Consider the following 24,021-nt stretch of genomic DNA (forward strand, 5'->3'; position numbering starts at 1 on the left):
GAGCCACCCGTGAAATAAGAAAATCCGCGAAGTAGAAACCATATGTTTATATGGTTATTTTTATATTGTCATGCTTGGTCACAGATTTGCGCAGAAACACAGGAGGTTGTAGGGAGACAGGAACGTTATTCAAACACTGCAAACAAACATTTGTCTCTTTTTCAAAAGTTTAAACTGTGCTCCATGACAAGACAGAGATGACAGTTCTGTCTCACAATTAAAAGAATGCAAACATATCTTCCTCTTCAAAGGAGTGTGCGTCAGGAGCAGATCATGTCAGAGAGAAAAGCAAACAAATCAATAGGGCTGTTTGGCTTTTAAGTATGCGAAGCACCGCGGCACAAAGCTGTTGAAGGTGGCAGCTCACACCCCCTCCGTCAGGAGCAGGGAGAGAAAGACAGAGAAAAACAAACAGTCAAAAATCAATATGTGCCCTTCGAGCTTTTAAGTATGCGAAGCACCGTGCAGCATGTCACTTCAGGAAGCAGCTGCACAGAAGGTAGCAACGTGAAGATAATCTTTCAGCATTTTTAGACGAGCGTCCGTATCGTCTAGGTGTGCAAACAGCCCCCCTGCTCAATCCCCCTACGTCAGGATCAGAGAAAGTCAGCGCAAGAGAGATAGAGAGAAAAGTAAGTTGGGTTGCTTCTCAGCCATCTGCCAATAGCGTCCCTTGTATGAAATCAACTGGGCAAACCAACTGAGGAAGCATGTACCAGAAATTAAAAGACCCATTGTCCGCAGAAATCCGCGAACCAGCAAAAAATCCGCGATATATATTTAAATATGCTTACATATAAAATCCGCGATGGAGTGAAGCCGCGAAAGGCAAAGCGCGATATAGCGAGGGATTACTGTACTGTAGAGCAGGGGTAGGCAACGTCGGTCCTGGAGTGCCACAGTATGTGCAGGTTTTTGTTCCAACCCAGTTCCTTAACGAGAACTCAATTATAGCTGATGAAGCACATATTGCTTAAGTGACATTTTAATGCTTCATTTTAGTGGTCTCGCTTGTTAAGGTTCTCCAACCTTAATTGCTTATTTCAATCTTAAACTGCTGCATTCAGTGTTTTAATTGCTCCTTATTAGCAATAAGATGTAAAAGACAAAGCAGCCAGCAGTTCTCCAGCTAGCTTTTTTCCAATTACATCTGTGTGTGTTCATCATGCAAGGTTTGATTTAATAAAACACTTAATAGAAAAATGTGACAGACTGAAAATGATCTGTTTTAGGCTTCAAATCATTTGGATGATATCCTTGGAAAGGAAAAAAATCTACGATATAAAAGCCTTACATTGCACAGACTAACAAGCGATAAAATTAAATAAGGTCTGAGATTGGCAATGATTGGTTTCTAATTAAGCAATTGGGTTGAAATGAAAACCTGTAGCCACTGCGGCTCACCAGGACCGACATTGCCTACCCCTGTTTTACATCTTATTGCTAATAAGGAGCAATTAAAACACTGAATGCAGCAGTTTAAGATTGAAATAAGCAATTAAGGTTGGAGAACCTTAACAAGCGAGACCACTAAAATGAAGCATTAAAATGTCACTTAAGCAATATGTGCTTCATCAGCAATAATTGAGTTCTCGTTAAGGAACTGGGTTGGAACAAAAACCTGCACATACTGTGGCACTCCAGGACCGACGTTGCCTACCCCTGCTGTAGAGCACAAAGAGTTCACAGCGAATGCCCAGGGAGAGAATGAACATGTACGGAAATCATCGGCGTGTACGAACCGGAAGAGAAACTGGCTTGTTCGTCACCCATGTGTGTGGTCGTGAACAGATGCAAAAGTTTGGCGAACTTTTTGGTCGTAACCTGATTTGTACGTGGTCCGAGATGTTTGTGACCCGAGGTTCCACTGTACATGTTTGGTGTGTTCGATGTGTTTTCACCCGGCGAATAGACTGCTGTCCTGTCCGGGGTGTGTTCCTGTCTTGCACCCTACGCTAGCTGAGGAGGCTCCAGCACGCCATACAACCCTAGTTCAGATTAAGTGGGTCAAAAAATGGCATTTGTTTAAGATGGAAAGCTTTTATTTTTGTATTGTCGATGCTACCAAGTATCAAGACAAAAGTTCAACCCGGTGAAGTATCCAAATGCTGCATATGTTGATTATCGAGTTTAAATTGGTCCATTATCAGTTAAGTGCTTGTGTGTCAGTAAGTGTGTCCCGAGATAGGCTGACAGTTTTCTACAAATGTCAAGAAGTGGTTTCTATCTGATGCTGATCTTGAGGCAACCAGCAATCATTTTGTAACACAGACAATAATAATAATAATAATAATAATAATAATAATAATAATAATAATTCATTACATTTATATAGCGCTTTTCTCAGTACTCAAAGCGCTATCCACACAGGGAGGAACCGGGAAGCGAACCCACAACCTTCCACAGTCTCCTTACTGCAAAGCAGCAGCACTACCACTGCGCCACCTGTGAGGCAGACAACACACCAATAAACAAATTTCAGAGTTGTAAGAATCATGGCCGAAAAACAATTGGAAGATTACACTTCTCAGCTTCCTGGGCAGTCTGAAGGACAAGGCCTTTTCTGCCACCTCCACTGTCGTCTCCTGTCGCAGTTTTGACACTTCATCACGGCACAGGACACTCCTTACTGCCTCTCAAATTGCCTTCGGTAAAGACGTCTCAAACGGTCCACTCCCAGACTCGAGCTGGACCCAGGTGCTGCAATGTCAGCCTTCAAGGTGCTAATGAGGCAACCGATCGCCTCACATATCCACATATGAATGCTTGGCCTACCAGTTACCCACTAATACTAATACCCACTAATCTCGAGTATCTCTCTCAGGTCTAAACTCATGGGCACTACACTGTTATTTCCATGGCACACCTGGGTAGCTCTCATGGCGCCTCAGTTGAAAAACACTTGCGTTGAGTATAATTATGAAGTCGTTGATGATGATGGACAATTGAGGATGGCATTTGCAGAGTTTTAACACAAGTTTTAATGAATGCCCATTTAAGAGATGCTTATTTCAATTAAATCTGTCTTCAGCAGTTCAAAGTCAACAGTCGTTTCGATCGATTTCATTTTTACTTTGACATAGATAGATAGATAGATAGATAGATAGATAGATAGATAGATAGATAGATAGATAGATAGATAGATAGATAGATAGATAGATAGATAGATAGATAGATAGATAGATAGATAGATAGACATGAAAGGCACTATACAATAGAATAGACATTGGCTGACCTCCCTTTGTGCCAGCCCCCTACCTTCTCTGTGTACCATCGCCACTTCACTCCACTCCTCCACAGTGCGAATCCCACCCTTATCTCCAAATGAACTGCTGCAGACTCACACCACAAAGCAGCTCAATTTGATGATTTTCACAGCTAAAACCACATCCTCTGGCTAAGAGGTGAGCACTTTGAGGTGTGAGCTAAATGGAGACCTCCATCCAACAGCCGCATAGCTCATCTCTGACCACTGTGAGAGGTACGCTTCTCTGGAGACATCAGCTGATCTCTCTGCCAGCCCCCATTATTCTCTGCTCAGAAGCCATCAGTTTTATCTCAGCATCGGTTCACATTACTTCAGATAATCAGGATTCTACAGCATAACCGTAATCAAAACATGAAAAGAAAGATTTCCTGCAGGAGATGGAGCTCCTTGGAAAGTGTCCAGCAGCTACTCAGATAGCAAACTCCATTTACATGTCTGGAGCTCCTCTCAAAGTGTCAGAAAGACAACAAAAATCCAACTGAACTGAAACTCTTTTTGAAGAAGGTTCTAATAACAGACAGCCATCGTCTCTCCCCCTTATTACCTAAAGTGAGCGCACACTTTAGCTTTCTGTCCGCTAGCAAAGCAGCTAACGCTTTTACAATTTCTCAAAATACATTAAACTGACCACACAAGCTTAAAGTTGATTCTCCAGGGAATGGAAAAGTTACACTGCAACTCTACAAAACATTCTAAGGTTCTGATTTGCCTTTCAGCTTTCCTAGAATACACTTCACTTACTGTTAGTTCAGTTTGACAAGTTTCTCAGGCCTCTGCCGTTTATGTAATAAATATGAAAGGCACTACAGTAATCCCTCCTCCATCGCGGGGGTTGCGTTCCAGAGCCACCCGCGAAATAAGAAAATCCGCGAAGTAGAAACCATATGTTTATATGGTTATTTTTCTATTGTCATGCTTGGGTCACAGATTTGCGCAGAAACACAGGAGGCTGTAGAGAGACAGGAACGTTATTCAAACACTGCAAACAAACATTTGTCTCTTTTTCAAAAGTTTAAACTGTGCTCCATGACAAGACAGAGATGATAGGTCCGTCTCACACATAAAAGAATGCAAACATATCTTCCTCTTCAAAGGAAACAGAGAGGAAAGCAAACAAATCAATAGGGCTGTTTGGCTTGCGGTACAAAGCTGTTGAAGGCGGCAGCTCACACCTCCTCCGTCAGGAGCAGGAAGAGAGAGAGAGAGAAAAACAAAGTCAAAAATCAATACGTGCCCTTTGAGCTTTTAAGTATGCGAAGCACCGTGCAGCATACTTAAAAGCTGCACACAGAAGGTAGCAACGTGAAGATAAGCTTTCAGCATTTTTAGACGAGCATCCGTATCGTCTAGGTGTGCGAACAGCCCCTACGTCAGGATCACAGATAGTCAGCGCAAGAGACAGAGAAAGAAAAGTAAGTTGGGTAGCTTCTCAGCCATCTGCCAATAGCGTCCCTTGTATGAAATCAACTGGGCAGACCAACTGAGGAAGCATGTACCAGAAATTAAAAGACCCATTGTCCTCAGAAATCCGCGAACCAGCAAAAAATCTGCGATATATATTTAAATATGCTTACATATAAAATCTGCGATAGAGTGAAGCCGCGAAAGGCGAAGCGCGATATAGCGAGGGATCACTGTATATGATGGATGGATGGATGGATGGATAGATAGATACTTTATTAATCCCAATGGGAAATTAATACATTGGCCTCATTTTCTTATTCCTTTCTTTTCAACTTGCCTTTTAGAAAGGCATTCAAAATTCAGGTGGCACTTGCTCAAGTAGTATTTTGTTCACAGTTCAGGTTTCAGGTCATTGTTTTAGTTTAAACTATGCCATTAAACTTTAAAAATTTTCTTTGTGTTGATTCTTCGTTAATTTTGTGATTCACAGTATATTTACTTCATGATTTATGTACAGGTAAAATTCTGTTACAACAAACTGTCAGGGACCTAAAAAATATTTTGTTGTAATGAGATTCTATATTTGTCACTATAGTGCTTTCTTTACCTTGCGTCCAGGCGTTTGCAATCATTTCAATAGCTTCTTTTGCGTTAATTTTAATCTCCTCCTGTCTACAAGTTATGCTGATGAGAATTTTTCTCGGCATTTCCTTGCGATAATACACTATCAGGGTGCGAATGATGCCCAAATCCATTAGCTGAAGCACTGCTGTGCAATTGGGTGGGAGGAATTCAACGTGAACATTATCTAAATGTGGAAGCATGTTGTGGGCAGCACAGTTATCAATCAGAAGCCGAATCATCCTTTTCTTCTTCTTCATATTGTGAGGTTTTTGAACTCTTTTGGGATCCTCCCCCGCTCCGCACCCAATGGGAACGACACGCTGAAGTGCGTCCTGAAGCACGATTACCGCGTCTGTGGAAGATTGTTTGTCCATTGCCAGGGCAGGGCAACAGCAGGCTCACAGCAGTGCAGTGAGGCACCACAGAAGCAAATCCTAAAAGATCGTGGGCGGGCTATAATTCCCTGTCTTATACCCCAAAACACGAGGCTGAGTCTTAGTACTTTAGCAGAACCAGCTTTATTCAGCTTGAAACATGAACAGCAGGGTTATTTATTTTAGCGGTATCTGTCACTCTCTCCTATAAACAGACACAGCAGTCAGCCAGGGTTGTGGCCAGGTCAGTGATCAAGTAATCCTGTTCCCTGCATTTACAATGTTCCATGCATCACCCAACAAGATCTTTTCTGTTTGCATCAGTCAGTCATGTCAGTCAGTGCCGAGCCGCAGCAGAGCTGTGAGCCTGATGTTAGCCCAGCAACAGATAAACAGTCTTTCACAGACATGGTGCTCGCACTTCAGGATGCTCTTTGGCTTGCTGTCTAGTTGCAGGAGGTCCCAAGAGAGTTTAGAAACCTCACCTTTTCTTGAATGAGTGCCGCATTAAGAGGAATGTTTCTTGAACGAGCATCACTGAACCACATAAAAACGGCTTTTTCAACGTCTTCAAATGCAGCAATTCGCATACATTTGCAACCAGAGATTTTTCTTCTTTTTTTTTGCTTGGTCTGTCAAGAAAGTTGACAGTGTCGATGGCGAAATTCCAAATTCACTGGCAATGTCTTTTTTATTTTTGCCGCAATCGAGGGCTGCAAAAATGTAGTTTTTTTTTTTCTAATATGAACTGTTATCGTTTTATCATGTCTGCTGTTTCTATAGGAGGGTGACAATGAGTTAAATTCCAATGGATGTTTTTCAAATGTTGATGAGCGATAAGCAAAAGGTATCACTGAAAGCAAAAAAAAAAACAACAGTACGAGGAAAAGTCAGAGGAAAGAAAAAAAATTACAGTGTTTCTGTTTGGGGATCGTTGTGCACAACTGAGCTGCGACCACAGAACCCTAACTGCTCTGTGGATGATTCATTCAGGCATGTCAAGGTCTTTTGGGCACTTCGTTGTAATGAAAGTATCTGCTGAATGTAACAAGATTTCTATAGACTCGTGTCATATGGGGAAACTGTCGGGACCATAAAAATACTTCGTTGTAATGAAAATTTCGTTGTAAAGATATTCGCTGTAACGGAATTTTACCTGTATTTATTTTATGATTGCATGTTTTAATGTTAGATGCGATTAATCACGATTAATGCCATACAATTAGGCGATTTCTTTTTAATTGATTCCTAGCCCTAATTTTTAAATTTATTGTTTAGTCACCACTTCTTTATGGGCTGCCTAGGTAACAACCCAGATGTACAGTATGCGGCACCTGATGTCAAAGTGTGAGCCGCTATAGCCTCACCAGGGTATCAAACTAGATAAGCTGAAAGCAGGCCAATCGCTACCGCTCACCTTCCTAAAATGTAAGGAAGCTAATAGGCCAATATGACTCTGAGGAACGCCCCACCGTATGTCCCTCTTCCAATATAATCATCTTTAAACAGCCAAAAGTATACAGTATGTATGTGTGCGACAATTACAAGACAATTCTAGCAAATCCAGGAAAAATATATTATACTAGTTGTGTAAGCCCGTGCTATAGAAAGCCCAGACTCCTAGAAACTATTGAAATCGGCAGAAAAAAAAATGAAAATGCAGAGTCAGCAGTTTCGTTTTGCGGACGTGCTCGCCCCCCTTGTCTATCAGTGGCTAAGCAAGTTACTCTCACGTTTGTCTTTCCCTGGCGGTTTCACTTTGGTGACGGAGTCACTTTCTTTCAGCTCCTTAACTAGGAAAGGAAAATCCGAGCACATTTCTCCAGTTTTGATGTCACTACACTGGTTATCTGTGTCATTTAGAACTGATTTTAAAATCCTGATTATGGTTTACAAAGCCTTCAATAATCTGCTCACTCCTCTATCTCAGAATGCCTCTCACCTTACACTCCAAATCGTAACCTTAGATCTTCAAATGAGGGTCTGCTTAGAATTCCAAGAGCTAAACATAAAAAGTGGTGAGGCGGCCTTCTGCTGTTATGCACCTCAAATCTGGAATATGAGTTTACCGATAGAAATTTGCCAGGCTAATACAGTGGAGCACTTTAAAAATAACTGGTAAAAACTCATTATTGTAACATGGCCTTCTCATAGCTTCATCTTAGTTTAATCCTGATGCTCTGTATATTCAATTAATTATCATTATCATTCATGGTGGCTCCAAAATCCATACTAACCCCTACTCTCTCTGCTGTTCTTTTTCCGGTTTTCTGTGGTGTTGATCTGCGACCCCACCACCTGATCAAAGCACCGTGATGTCCCTCCATTGATGGATTAAAGGCCAAAAGTCCACATGACCGTCATCAAGTTCTTCCATGTGAACCCTGAATACCATGAGGACTGATTGAGGTCATTGATGTTAGGTAGAATGCCTAGAGGGGGCTGGGTGGTCTCATGGCCTCGGAACCCCTGCAGATTTTATTTTTTTCTCCACCCGTCTGGAGTTTTTTTTTTGTTTTTTCTGTCCTCTCTGGCCATCAGACCTTACTTTTATTCTATGTTAATTAGTGTTCCCTTATTTTAATTCTTATTTATTTTGTCTTTTTCTCTTCCTTCATCCTGTAAAACACTTTGAGCTACATTATTTGTATGAAAATGTGCTATAAAAATAATTGTTGTTGTTCATTGCTGTAGCCTCGCACTTCCGGGCCGGACAGACAGACACACACACTTCCACGTGTAGATGTTTTTATATACAGTATAAGACATTTAAAAAAAAAAAAAGTCACAAAGATGAAAACAGCAATAACGTCTTCCTCCCTAATACACAATAATCACTATGGTGAGAAAGAAAAATATTTACAGTGAAATACACACCTCAGACCCTCCTCAGTATGAGCTGTCTTATTACACTGGCTGGAAGAATTGCACAAGTAGAAGCCAGCCAATGAAATAATCCAAATTCTTAAATGTAAAATGTTTCCACAGTCAGTGCTGCACCATAATAAAAAATAAATAACTTCAACGAGCCCAACAAGACCACTAGACATAACAAAGGGCAATGAAGAATTCACAGGATTACCACCCTTGGAGGTGAACGCTGACCTCCACTTATCTAGACAGGTCTTCGTAGCTGTAGGTCCTTTAACATGGCCAATACAGTTTGCATAAATCATGCTGTTTTTCAAAAGGAGGAAGAAGTACAGCAATTGGAGTAAAGACTGGAAATGTTGCAGCAGTTTCTGAAAAAACAGGAGCACACAGAGAAACAAGAGGAACAGGGGTGGAAGTCGCTGCAGCACCAGTTTACATTGCTATAGGCCGAGGTACAGTGTGGACATGTGGAACGTCCAGAGGAAGACCTTGGAGCAGTATGCTCCCCATCTGTAAGTTCCAGTCCGTCACATACAGGCAAAAGGACAAAATGTTGCCTATTACGCAAATGTCTCCATCCGAGATTGCGGATGTTAACCTTGCTCCTTGCAGTACAAAATTCTAAATGTATTTGCACTTTGGTTGCAACATTTTGCTCTCCTTTGATTTTTGTTTGAGGTCTTACGGTTTTGGTGCTTCTAATATTAAACTCACAGTTTCGATTTTTGCTTGCTCTCCAACTACATCTCTTCTCTTGATTCTTTTTCTCAAATTGTGCTATTTTTCCACATTAGCACAACACTGCCCTATGTGTCTTTTGTTGCTGGTTCCTTTAATACACTCCTCCGTTTTGAATGCATCATCCATTTTGTTTTATCCATCTATTATTAAATCTGTTTGTACATAACTGCTTCTTCCAATTTATCGAGTAGATAAAAAAAAAATTTAAATGTATTTTATCAAAAAAAAAATTTAAATGTATTTTATCAAGCTGTTAACTTTCTTATTACTGGCCAGGTGCCCTGAGGCCTTGTTCTTTGACACAGATGAGCTCATCTTCATAGGATTAGCGCTTGAAAATACTGCAGGCTGCATAAGCAGCAGAACGAGAATATTAACAACTGACTCATTGATGGGAACTGAGTAGCAGCAGTAACAGAATCCATGGCTATAAGTAGCAGGATTATAATCCCGTAAATCAATTAAAAAGGGGAAAAGGTTCATTATTCAAACAGAAGGACCTCAGCCAAAACAAGGAGACCGCTGGGTAAAAACGATGCAGAAAATAACACCAAATCAGGAGACAAGCAAAAGCAGAAAGGTACAAATATTAAGCATTTGATGAGGGGTTTGTCCTGCTTAAATTTAGATGATCTACCGCAGCATGTATCTGGACTGATAATTACAGTTACCTTGTACACTAATTAAAGGTGCAGACACAAGAATAGTTAGAAAATGAAGGACACCGCAACATGTGAAACAAGATAGCAACTCAAACGAGACATCTAACAACCGATGGGCTTTGAATAAACAAGCAGATAAGTCAGCTACTGTGACACACCCTCTGATCCCACACATAATTGCATACCTGGCTGGCTGTTTCCACACAGGCTGTGCTATTTCTCTTTTGGATTGCTACCAAGTAACTTCACCACTAAAGTGGTTAATAATGCTTATGAATTATTACACTGAGAAGAAAATATACCTTGTTGCAACTAGAGGAGGTGGGACTACACCATGATGGCGCAGACATTACTAGCTTTTGACTCCAGGCTCACTTCACTATTCTCCATGGAGTTTTCATTCATTGCATTAACACGCACACATATCTGGATTATACCCTAACCCCAACCCCAACATTTTAAATTATTTTAATGTATTACATAACCCATCATTCCTAGATGAAAGAAATCTCGATTTAGTGACACATTTATCTGTGGAGTCAGCCAGACGGATTTTCCGGAGTTGGCTCTCTGAAATAGGTATTTCACCTTTATTATAAATAATGAAAGTCATTTACTTATTTTAGTACTTCATTTATTTACTCCCCTTTGCCGTCCCCTATCCTTAGCTTAAAGTTTGTGTTTATGGGGCCCAGAGGTCAAAAATTGACCCAGGATCCCTAATATTAATCATACTCCTATCTCTTCCCTTATTTTAAAAAACGTTTTTAGCCCTTATTTTAAAAATTTGTTTATTTCATATATTCTCCTTTCCCTCTCTCTATTCTTACCTTAAAGTTTGTGTTTACGGTGCCCTGAGGTCAAAAACTGACCCAGGGTCCCTAATATTAATCACATCCCTCTCTCTTCCTTTGTCTTAAAAAATGTTTTTTTAGACTTTAAGTTAAAAATTTCGTTTATTATTTTATATATTCCCCTTTCTCTCCTTCTACCTTAAAGTTTGTGTTTATTGGGACAGGAGGTTAAAACGTGACCCAGAATCCCTAATATTATTCACACCCCTACCCCCTTCCCTTATCTTAAATCATATTTACAGCCCTGATGTTAAAATTAGTGGTTTAGGGCCCTTATCTTAAGAGATTGATTAGGGCCTTAAAATTGTTACCCCTTTTATTTATATCCTCTTTTAAATCATTTTAATACTGTTTATAATTGATTAATAAGGTTTTAGATATTTACTACTTTATTTAATTATTTCTTTTGCTGACTTTTAAATACCCTTTTAAATAGTTTAGAGGTTCTTTTTAGCCGTGTTTTAAGGATCATGAGGAATCTTATATTTTACCTCATGATTAGAAAATTAATTTTATGGAACCTTATAACCATGTAGAAATATTTATGAAAATATTTTTTAGTTCAGTAATTTTTAAGAACCTTTTAAGTAAGATTTTTTTTTAGATTTTCTTAGTATTATATTTATTCAGGGTGGGTGAACCTAATATAAATATTTACTTATATGTAGATGAGTGTGCCCATGCTATGGTCCCCGCACAGAGCGTTCTCCACTACCCTAACCTAACCTGGTTAAACCAGCAATCCGAGTTTCTTAATAATCCAGACTGTCACACATGTGTGTCCAGGAGACAACCTCAAGGCTCACTTACAAACTCCAAGCCAGAGAGTGCTGCTGCTGTCTAATATGGAAGAAAAATGAGACTTAGGGTGCATAAAGTGTTTTGCCAAGCTTTCCACATTAGAATATCTATCTTAGGAGTAGTATAAAAGGGTTAATAAATGTCAGAAACTTGTTCAAGCATATCAGGAAACCAGATAAAGGTCAAGTGAACAAAAAAGACAAGAATGTACTAGGAGATGGCTAATGTCATACACAGGATAGTGGATTAGGAAATCAGAAAATGTCCTGCACCCAGCAAACACTGGACAGTGGTCCCATACACACAGATTTCAAGGGTAAGGGCTGAACCTGAGCGATATAAGAACAAGGAAGTAGCAGAACAACACTTTCATTTGGGAATATTTAAGCTAGCTCTGCTCTCTGCCCAAAACACTTCATGTCTTTTAACCAATCAGATCGGTGTGTAAGTCAATGAACCAATTAAAGTAAATGCCAGGTAATGTGCATACATTAATTCAGCACCGTTATGTAATTTCAGTTATCTGTAAATATCGACCACTCTCTCGAGGGTGCTCCCTCGTCAGCATTTGCTGAGGAGTAATAAAGGACTCATTGAACAAACTTCCTCCTGCCTGATTCCTGATCTGAACAGGTCCTAATTAATGACAAGATTTCACAAAATATTTCCAAATTTTTACCACACTAATGCCTTCTTTCTTCTCCATTCTGCAGAAAGGATGATTGATAACTCCTCTGCCTCTGACATCACTTCTGGTTACCGCCCTCCTGAACCTGCCCCTAACTGGCTTGCAGACGTCATAACTGTCTCTATCGCCATCTTGGGGCAGGGCCGTGCCTGAACAAGACGATTGTGAATTTGTTACATTCCAAACATTTTTCTGTTTCTTCTGTGGCCATACAATATACGGGGATCACTACGGGGCCTCAACTCTTTATGTTTCCTGTGTGTTCTTACGACATTTACACACAAGATTAATCTTCTGGAGTTCTCCATTGGAAAAACGCTCCAACGTCATTAAACTGTGCTAAAAAAAGGGATAAATGTCATCGTTGGCCACCGTGAATCTTAAAATAAGCATGCCGCCTGTGATAATTTTCGTGTTTTCGTAATACGATTAGTTAAACTGACACTTTATTTGTAAGTCCCTTGTACCAGATTGTACACAGCAATCTGCTTTTCTGTTTGTCTGTATGATTGACCAGCATACCAGTACATGTGTTTCTCATCTCGGGCTGGTGACCAAGAACCCGATGGTCACTCTGTCAGAGCTCCAGAGGTCCTCTGTGGAGAGAGGAGAACCTTCCAGAAGGACAACCATCTCTGCAGCAATCCACCAATCAGGCCTGTATGGTAGAGTGGCCAGACGGAAGCCACTCCTTAGTAAAAGGCACATGGCAGCCCGCCTGGAGTTTGCCAAAAGGCACCTGAAGGACCCTCGGACCATGAGAAAGAAAATTCTCTGGTCTGATGAGACAAAGAATGAACTCTTTGGTGTGAATGCCAGGCGTCACGTTTGGAGGAAACCAGGCACCGCTCATCACCAGGCCAATACCATCCCTACAGTGAAGCATGGTGGTGGCAGCATCATGCTGTGGGGATGTTTTTCAGCGTCAGGGACTGGGAGACTAGTCAGGATAAAGGAAAGATGACTGCAGCAATGTACAGAAACATCCTGGATGAAAACTTGCTCCAGAGCGCTCTTGACCTCAGACTGGGGCGACGGTTCATCTTTCAGCAGGACAACGACCCTAAGCACACAGCCAAGATATCAAAGGAGTGGCTTCAGGACAACTCTGTGAATGTCCTTGAGTGGCCAAGCCAGAGCCCAGACTTGAATCTGATTGAACATCTCTGGAGAGATCTTAAAATGGCTGTGCACCGACGCTTCCCATCCAACCTGATGGAGCTTGAGAGGTGCTGCAAAGAGGAATGGGCCAAACTGGCCAAGGATAGGTGTGCCAAGCTTGTGGCATCATATTCAAAAAGACTTGAGGCTGGAATTGCTGCCAAAGGGGCATCGACAAAGTATTGAGCAAAGGCTGTGAATACTTATGGACATGGGATTTCTCAGATTTTTTATTTTTAATAAATTTGCAAAAACCTCAAGTAAACTTTTTTCACGTTGTTATTATGGGGTGTTGTGTGTAGAATTCTGAGGAAAAAAATGAATTTAATCCATTTTGGAATAAGGCTGTAACATAACAAAAGGTGGAAAAAGTGATGCGCTGTGAATACTTTCTGGATGCACTGTAGTACTCTCAAGATTGTGTTGCTGAATTTATAACAGAACGTTCAACTGAAGAAAATAAATTCAGCAATTTCTGAAATATTGAGAGATTGTTTCAGCCAGTAGAAGGAAAAACAAGATCTCCTGAACATTTACCTCTTGAAAAGTATTTAGTGGACAGTTTAACCTGTCGGTACTGTAATCGTGTGTGAACTAAATATTGGCACAGGCTGATTGACTGCAAACGGTATGTGCAGACTACAAAATTCTTAAACCGTAACTCAAATAGCGGTTTACATGATCACATAAACCGGATTATCCACGGAGAAATCTACCTCTGTTAATCTGGTTTTTCAGAGGCCAATAACCCGATATCTGGTTTACATGCCATTTTAGAAATCAGGTTTCTGTGAATAATCAGGAGCACATGGAAACATGCTAAATGTGTCTGTAGGGTTTATTCTTTAGGTACTCCAATTCTCTTCATGAATTTCTAAAGATTATGCATCATTATTATCATTATGATGTACTAGCTGTCCCCGGCAGCTACACCCACATAGTAGTGAAACAGGACAAACTTTAAAAATCAATAAACAAACAGGTATCGCTAGCTAAACAGAGTCAAGGTATACTCCAACACGTGGCGAGAGGTAGAGCGACTCGAACAGAGGCTGGCGCGTGAGTGAGGAGGGCCCTGCACGGCTCCCCACTCCTGATGTCATGCTTCACCCTCCCCTCGGGCCACAGCCTCTGTCTCGGATTATTACTATGATACTCAGCGCGATGAGAGACGTGGCAAAATCAACCGGAATGTTCAAGCAAATTATAGAAAAAAACTCAATCTAAATCCGTTAAGTAGTTCTCTCGTGAAAAGCGGACAGACATACAGACATTGGATTTTACATATATAGAGATTATCCATTTGTACATTTGGAGAAAGTGTCTGACAGCATGCCAAGTGAGCACTGAAAAAGTGAGCACAGGCGTGGACTAATGCTTAATGTCTGCAGTGATGTCAATGTTTGAGGAAGCATGAACTGTGAAAGTATGGGGGTGAAAGTGAACTGCGGACCTGTTCTGCTTTTTGACGGTTGAGGTGGAGACCACAGAAGTGCGTACAGGTTTGCCATAGGCGCGTTTTTATGGTGATATTGCAAAGAGGTACTTTTTGAAGTAGATGGCAGTAACTCAGTGCATTTTGGCATGTAGATATTGTCAAGACAACCTGCTGAAGTTCAAACCGGGCATCAGAATGGGGAAGAAAGGTGACTGAAGTGATTTTGAACGTGGCAGGGTTGTTGGTGCCAGACGGCTGCTCTGATTATTTCAGAAATTGCTGATCTACTGGGATTTCCACACACAACCACATCTAGGGTTTACAGAGAATAGTCTGAAAAAGGGAAAATATCCAGGGATTGGAGGTTCTCTGGGCAAAAATGCCTTGTTGATACCAGAGGTCAGAGGTGAATGGCCAGATTGGTTCAAGCTGATAGAAAGGCAACAGGAACTCAAATAAGCACTTGTTACAACTGAGATATGTAGAATAGCATCTCTGAACACAAAAGACATTGAACCTTGAAGCAGGTGGGCTACAGCAGCAGGAGACCACACCAGGTGACACTCCTGTCAGCTAAGAACAGGCAACTGAGGCTATAATTGGCTCACCAAAACTGGACAATAGAAAATTGGAAAAAACATTGTCTGGTCAGATGAGTCTTAATTTCTGCTGCAACATTCAGATGGTAGGGTCAGAGTTTGGCATCAAAAACATGAAAACAGGGATCCATCCTGCCTTGTATCAATGGTTCAAGCTGGTGTTGGTGCAGTAAATAGTGTGAGGGATATTTTCTTAGCACAACTCTGGCCTTAACTGAGCATAGTTTAAATGCCAAAGTCTACCCGAGTACTGCTGATCATGTCCATCCCTTTAACACCACAGTGTACCCATCTTCTGATGGTTCCTTCCAGTAGGATAATGCGCCATGTCACAAACCTCAAATCATCTCAAATTGTTTTTTTTGAAGATGTTAATGAGTTCACTGGACTAAAATGGCCACCACAGTCACCAGATCTCAATCCAGTTGAGCACCTTTGGGATGTGGTGGAATGGGAGATTTCCATCATGGATGTACAGCTGACAAATCTGCAGCAACTGCATGATGCTATCACGTCAATGTGGACCAAAATACCACAGGAATATTTCCAGCACCTTGTTGAATCTGTGCCACGAAAAATAAGGCAAAAGGGGGTTCAACTCGGTAATGGCAAGGTATACCTAATAAGGAGGCCAGTGTGATAGATAGATAGATAGATAGATAGATAGATAGATAGATAGATAGATAGATAGATAGATAGATAGATAGATAGATAGATAGATAGATAGATAGATAGATAGATAGATAGATAGATAGATAGATAGATAGATAGATAGATAGATATGAAGGCACTATATAATAGATAGATAGATAGATAGATAGATAGATAGATAGATAGATAGATAGATAGATAGATAGATAGATAGATAGATAGATAGATAGATAGATAGATAGATAGATAGATAGATAGATAGATAGATAGATAGATAGATAGATAGATAGATACTTTATTAATCCCAATGGGAAATTCACATTCTTCAGCAGCAGCATACTGATACAATAAATAATATTAAATTAAAGAATGATAATAATGCAGGTGAAAAAACAGACAATAACTATGTATAATGTTAAATGTTAACGTTTACCCCCCTGGATGGAATTGTCCAGACGTGAGTAGTAGTAGTAGTAGTAGTAGTAGTAGTAGTAGTAGTAGTGAGTAGTAGCAGAATGTTCAGCATTGTCATACTGTACCAACAGATGAGGCATCATAAACATGCAAAATCTATACAGAAGCTAGAGTATATTCAGAACTCTGCAGCTGGAGTCCTCACCCACACAAAGCGTTTTGCTCACATCTCCCCTGTTCTCTCCCAGCTTCACTGGTTACCGGTTCCATCAAGAATTAAATTCAAAATTCTGCTTCTCACCTTCAAAGCCCTACATAACCTTGCCCCCCTCTACCTCACTCAGCTACTAGCTCCTTACACTCCTGGTCGCTCTCTCAGGTCCTCGTGCAGTCATCTCCTGACTGTCCCACGCACCAGACTCTCCACCTTGGGAGGGCAGGCAGGTCCTTCAGTGCCATAGCACCTCAACTCTGGAACTCTCTTCCTCAGTCTCTCTGAGTTTGCTCCTGTTTCTGCAACTGAAAACTTTCCTCTTCTACGAACTTTTGTCATCTGTGTCATTTTTTATTTTTTTTTTTTTTTTACTCTGTATGTAAAGTGACCTTGGGTTTGTGAAAGGCGCTCAATAAATGTAACCTATTATTTTTATTATTATTATTATAAACATCTGTAGTAATAAAATGCATTATAACAAATGTTTGTGATGAGCCATCATCTGTGGGACTGACAGGGACATAGCAACCAGATAGACAAAGCACTTGTTGTATTAAGGTAGAATAATTATAAATGTATTGATAATTATATATTTATACACACACACTTCAAAATAAATGTACAAATTTTTAAAATATATATATTTGTGATGCAATCAGGGAAAGGGAGCATACCACATGCCCTCAAACTCTAAAGGAGTCAAATGAATTGATCCACTTAAAGGTGTAGTTCGAAAATAGTCCCTTTTTCTAATAAAACTACATTTTACTTACACTATACAAAACACAAAGCAACTTTTTCTTGTTCTAATCTCCCATCATTTACATCATAAATCACAAAAGAAACTACAGTTGCCTTTATAACACATCCTTTTCCAAAACAAAGGAAAACAAAATTATTCTTGTTGAAAAACATTTATAATTCCCTTATTCTCTTTTCATAACTCAAATGATCTTCTTTCCAAAATAATGAACCAATATCCATCTTACATATATTTATTTTGGATTAAAAACAATTCCCAGTAAATGCTCTATTTCCCGTTCCCCAGCATCCATTAACCCCTCTCCTTAGCAGCTGCGAATCTCTGCTTCTCAATGTCTCTCTTTAGTCTCCCATCAAGCTCATCTTCCAAACTCACTTCTGGGTCAAAATTTCTTTTTATTAGGATACACCTGGCACCCCATATCTTCTTCTTTGCCAGTCTAATGATCATCCATATCAAAAAGGCTTCCCTTGAGCTCCTACACTCCTGGCTAGACCATCAACTCTCAAAATGACTTCATAAGACAAACCAACAGACTAGTCTTGTAACGGTTGCTACATATTGTATGTGCTGTGTCTGTTTCTGCCCCCTTGTTCCCTTTGGAATATATGTAGGTATTGAGTATTTTAAGGATATTTCTTTAAGATTTTATATATATACACATATATATAAATGTATATTGTTTATATATATCTCATATATATTTCTCTTCTGGTTCGTCCTGCTTCCACTTCAAAACCGGTCCCGCCCACACGCTGCCAACACGGCATTTCTCGATTCCTATTCGTCCTCCTCCAAACCCTTCCCCACATTCTTCCAGTGTGATTCCTGCAACAAAACTTTTCAAACGTGAGCCTCGCTTGCTAAACACAAGAAAAGGCATTCTTTCCAACAACTATATGAGTGCCAGAAATGCAATAAGAAGTTCACTACACAGGATTGTCTGACTAAACACAACAAAACTCATTCACAAGTCTTGCAATGCGACATCTGCAAAGCAACGTTTCCAAACCAACGCAGTCTCAGCAGACATTCACACAATCCTCTTCCCGTTACCACAGGTACATCTTCACCTCATTCCTGTCTTCCCGTCCAAGAGTACAACATTGGGACTCCAGACCAGCAGTGCAAACACTGTCATGCACTATACTGGCCTGCTGAGCGTAATACATCCAACAAGTACTGGAGGTGCTGCCACAACGGTAAAGTAGCTTTACCACCTTTGCAGGAGCCATCTGTGTCTTTACAACAGCTTCTTACACAGCAAACATCAGAAGCTAAAAATTATCGTGAACACATTCGGGAATACAACTCTTCTCTAGCGTTTGCTTCCATAGGTGCACAGATAACTCAACCTCCTGGCCACGGACCATACTGTTTTAAAATACACGGGCAAATTTATCACCAAATCTCTCCACTATACGCTAACACTTCTACCTCTCCAGATATGGACAGTTGTATGTTTTTGACACCGCACAAGCTACTGAAGTACACTTACAAAATAAAGCAAACTCTGCATGCAGTTTAAACTTTCTTCTCCAGCTAGATTCCATGCTCAGAACCATCAACCCCTTTGCTAAATCATACAAACACATGCATGAAATCGCTCAGTCCAATCCAACAGCATCTGTACGAATGGTTATCCAGGAAAACCCTGGGCAGGATTTACGACGATACAATGCCCCGACATGTCACACCGATGTTGCAGTGATTTTCGTCGGAGAAGATGGCGAACCGCCTGCTGAAAGGGACATTTGCATCTATCCCATAGGCAACTCCTGTAAACAGATTTCCACGCTCAATATGAATTGCGATCCTATGGTTTACCCACTTTTATTCCCTTACGGAGACATTGGCTGGCACAAAGCTTTACAATATGTTCCCGATAAAAGAACCGCCAAACGAAAAAGGCTTACTCAGTGCCAATTTTACACATACAGATTAGCAATGAGGAATACATTTAGTATTTTGTACTCCAGCGGCAAACTGTTCCAACAGTACGTCGTAGATGCGTATGTTAAAACAGAGGGTGCGCGTCTCAACTATCTCAGATTACATCAACAAGATCTGCACGTGGAACGATAGATAGATAGATAAGAAAGGCACTATATGATAGATAGATAGATAGATAGATAGATAGATAGATAGATAGATAGATAGATAGATAGATAGATAGATAGATAGATAGATAGATAGATAGATAGATAGATAGATAGATAGATAGATAGATAGATAGATAGATAGATAGATACTTTATTAATCCCAAGGGGAAATTCACATACTCCAGCAGCAGCATACTGATACAAAAAAAAATAATATTAAAGAGTAATAAAAATGTAGGTAAAAACAGACAATAACTTTGAATAATGTTAACGTTTAAACACCCCCCAAACCCCGAGTGGAATTGAAGAGTCACATAGTGTGGGGGAGGAACGATCTCCTCAGTGTGTCAGTGGAGCAGGACGGTGACAGCAGTCTGTCACTGAAGCTGCTCCTCTGTCTGGAGATGATCCTGTTCAGTGGATGCAGTGGATTCTCCATGATTGACAGGAGTCTGCTCAGCGCCCGTCGCTCTGCCACAGATGTCAGACTGTCCAGCTCCATGCCTACAATAGAGCCTGCCTTCCTTACCAGTTTGTCCAGGTGTGAGGCGTCCCTTTTCTTAATGCTGCCTCCCCAGCACACCACCGCGTAGATGAGGGCGCTCGCCACAACCCTCTGATAGAACATCTGCAGCATCTTATTACAGATGTTGAAGGACGCCAGTCTTCTAAGGAAGTATAGTCAGCTCTGTCCTCTCTTGCACAGAGAATCAGTATTGGCAGTCCAGTCCAATTTATCATCCAATACAAAGGACTATCAGACACACTGCAAGCAAACGCTGAAAATAACAACGTACATGTAGGCAAAATGATCATATTACCATCCACATTTCCATGAAGTGCAAGATACATGCAACAAAACTATCAGTATGCCATGGCCATAGTACGTAAATTCGGAAAGCCTGATTTATTTATCACTTTCACATGTAATCCTGCTTGGCCGGAAATTCTACATGCACTGTCGGATACCCAAAGACCGGAGCACAGACCTGATATTGTAGTACGAGTAGAGATTTCAACTCATTATCTGTCGTCTCCACCACAACACCTATTCACGACTGCGTCTTTCACGAAGTATTTATTTCTTCTTGATTTCTGAATTCCTTTCTCATCGTTTTCCGTTCCTATTCTTACACCACCATATGCTACGGCGGGCATCGGCTAGTTATATTATATATTGTTTTTGTTTCTTTTCTTTTCTGGATTTGACTTTTTTTTTTTGCACAGTTCATTATAAGGGGAGTGATTCACAGGTAGGGCATACAAATCAGTATTTGTTTCCTTGTTCAGTTCAATTTCGTGTATGATTTTCTAAAGGGGAATATGTATATAATTCTGTTTGTGTTTTCATAATATACACTCTGGGCACCATCTGACCTAAGACAAGTCCTTGTCTAAACATTCGCTTCCTAACACCAACATCCAATTGAAGTCCTTCAAATCATTTTCCAGCTCTTGCGGCTGTGCCACCGTCCATATCCCCACTTTGCAAACTCCATTAAATGTTTAATAGCCTTACGCAAACCTTCCGTCTGGAGCACAAACCTGTTTCTCCAAATTCTCTGGGCCGTCTTAACAGCATCATTGGCCCGCGACAAAGCAGTCTGCTGGAGCGCCTGTCTGGATAGCAAAACAGAAAGCTCCACAGGCATCAGAAACATCGTGGGCCCCGCCCCACCCACCAAGCCTGTGCCCACTGTGCCATACATTAAATCGGACTGGCGAAATTCACTGCACTTCTTTTTCAGAAAATGTTGCCGCATATTCATAGCCTCCTGGCATCACATTTGACCGCACTGTCAAGAGTTTGCTGGGTAATAGTCGGCAGAAAACATTTTCAGACGATTTGCTAAAACTTTCGCTACTGAATGCCTTAAAAGTGAATCGAAATCTCCGCCTGCTACGAAAACCGACGACACGCCCACGGAGCGATTGTTGTCACTTCTGGTTCGCTTGAAAGTATGTTGTGTGAAACGCAACCGAACAAACTGGAGATTTAAACGAAGTCACTCGTCATCTCCTAAGTCGGTACAAAGCACGACGGACGCGGAGTGTAAAAGCACTTTGACGGTGATGAGCCGCGCCGACTCCCGAAGATGCGCCGCGCGGCCTGCCCCGAGTGTGTCAGGCGAGTGAATGACGCGAACTCCCGAAGTTTGAAAGTGAATTCTTTCGGCTCACGCTACGGAATCTGACATCTCGCTGATTGAGCGACAGTGAAAAGAAGTTTCTGCGCTGTGCTGTTGACTGTGGCCACTATTATTATTTTTTCAACGAGTAAGCAGGTTTATTTCGCCACATTGGTGAAGCTTCAGCCGCCCCGTCCCACCGATGCTCTGACAGTTCGCTCGTGTGCCCGTCACTCAGTCCGTACGGATGCCGTTTCTTTATTCAGATGCTACACCTACCTCTGCCTTGCAACGATCTGTCTCCTTTTTCCCCTTGTCGTTTTGCTTTCTCCGCGACGGATCTGCCTCTTTTCTCGTCTCCGCTTCCCCCCTGTACCGCTCTCCAGTTCGCCGAGTCGCCGGTCTCTCGCCTTTGCAGTTCGCCCGAATGCTCGCGCGCGAGATGGGGAGTGGTAAAAGAAGCAGCGTCAGCGGCGCGCGCCTTCCGTCACAACTACGAGTGCGTGAAAACAGAATTAAAAAAAAAAACAAATCAAAGAATGCATTCAGCTTACGTGTTTATTTGTTTCTTTCGTTCTTCTTTCCTGGTAGACTTTGTAAAGTGGCACGCACAGAATTAAGGAAAAGCCATTAAGACGTCATTACTACCGCAGCGCCACCTGCGGCAGGACAGGCGAACTGCGGAGGGCGGCGATGTCTTGAACTCGGTGAGACGTCAGTTAAGTTTGACTTGATTGTATGGAGTGTTATATGCTTTTAATAAATTCAATAAATAAAATAAAAAAAAGAACAGGAAGTACTTTCTGTTATCGTGACGCAAATCGGTGGGGCCACTGTCTTCCACCCCATTCTCTTATTTTAACCCCATTGTTTTTAAGACCCTTATGTTAATTCATTGTATGTGCTATCCCATCCCTTACCCATATCCTAACCCCAATTGACTAAGTGCCTACTGTTAAAATGGTACTTAGATTACCTTACCCTTTTACCCATTCCCTTCTTTTAACCTTGCATCACGATAATACAAAAGTACCAAACTGGACGTACAGTGTAGCATCTTCAGACAAGTATGTGGACCCCTTCACTTTACACATTTTATGCTGCAGCCTTTTGCTAATATCGTTTGTCTTATTTTTTTCCCCAAATCCAGTAGGTTCCCATTCTTTTCTATACCCCATACCCCTACAAAATTTTTGCTTCTGTTCACACCTCCTACAAAAGTCATATCACATTTGAAGATGAAGAAGTCAAATTTGTCATTTTTGAACCACACACAGTACTGCAGGTGAACAAATTGAACTAAAAGAAAATAAACTTTTAACTCCGTGCATAAAATGTAAATATAAATTAAGCAACTCTCAATAATCCCCCCACCCAGTGATGCAGTGGGCTGGGGTATCCCTTGAAGCATCAAGCGCTGTGAGGTAATGACACGTAATTGATGATCAAGGGGTCCAGGGGACTGGAGACCCCCCCCCCCCTCCCATGAAGCAACGTGTGCCAACATGCCACTAAGCAATGTGGACGAAGACACCAGACAAGACAGCAGGTGTGGTTATATAGCAGCTTTTATTCTTCAGTGTCACAGTGAGCAGAGTTTCAGAAAGCAGGCAATCACTATTACTTGACAGCCTCAGGGCTCTTCTGAACCCCGTCTCTTGGGTGGGGCAAAGTTTTTATACCCCTAGAATCCATCCATCTGACAACCCGCTGAATCCGAACACAGGGTCACGGGGGTCTGCTGGAGCCAATCCCAGCCAACACAGGGCACAAGGCAGGAGCCAATCCCGGGCAGGGTGCCAACCCACCGCAGGACACACACAAACACACACTAGGGCCAATTTAGAATCGCCAATCCACCTAACCTGCATGTCTTTGGACTGTGGGAGGAAACTGGAGCGCCCGGAGGAAACCCACGCAGACACGGGGAGAACATGCAAACTCCACGCAGGGAGGACCCGGGAAGCAAACTACCCCTAGAATGCGTGATTTTAATATCATTATGAAATGCAACAGTCGACACTTTTATTATACACAATCCTTGAGCCCCTTCAATGCCCCTTGTGCAACTTGATTTCTTGGCCCCTTTGTTATGGCGTTCAGATGTAAACTAAGGGAAAACGTGATAAGGCAGTCTCATGTGTGGAATGCTTACACCTTGAGTCCTTTGGACAAATATTTTTCTGTTTGCTCAGCAAAGCATGTTTTTTAAAGCTTACTTCTGCTTAACTTCTTAGACAAGGATTAGTACAAGGGAACG

At 41.3% G+C, this 24,021-nt stretch overlaps 1 protein-coding gene across 3 annotated transcripts in view; it reads right to left on the reverse strand.

The window, feature by feature from the left end:
* Nucleotides 1-22,434, reverse strand: part of cpne3 (copine III) — a 140,640-nt gene extending 118,206 nt beyond the window's left edge. For 2 of the 3 annotated variants that reach the window (XM_051929269.1, XM_051929270.1), the window contains exon 1: nt 22,316-22,434. The gene's annotated coding sequence lies outside the window, so the exon portion shown is untranslated. Of the gene's footprint in view, nt 1-22,040; nt 22,214-22,315 lie in introns of those variants that run through there. The other variant, XM_051929272.1, reaches the window with a different exon arrangement.
* Between the last annotated feature and the right edge of the window lie 1,587 nt (nt 22,435-24,021).

The sequence above is a fragment of the Erpetoichthys calabaricus genome, chromosome 6, assembly GCF_900747795.2.
Source record: "Erpetoichthys calabaricus chromosome 6, fErpCal1.3, whole genome shotgun sequence".
In the NCBI taxonomy this organism is placed as follows: Eukaryota; Metazoa; Chordata; class Cladistia; order Polypteriformes; family Polypteridae; genus Erpetoichthys; species Erpetoichthys calabaricus.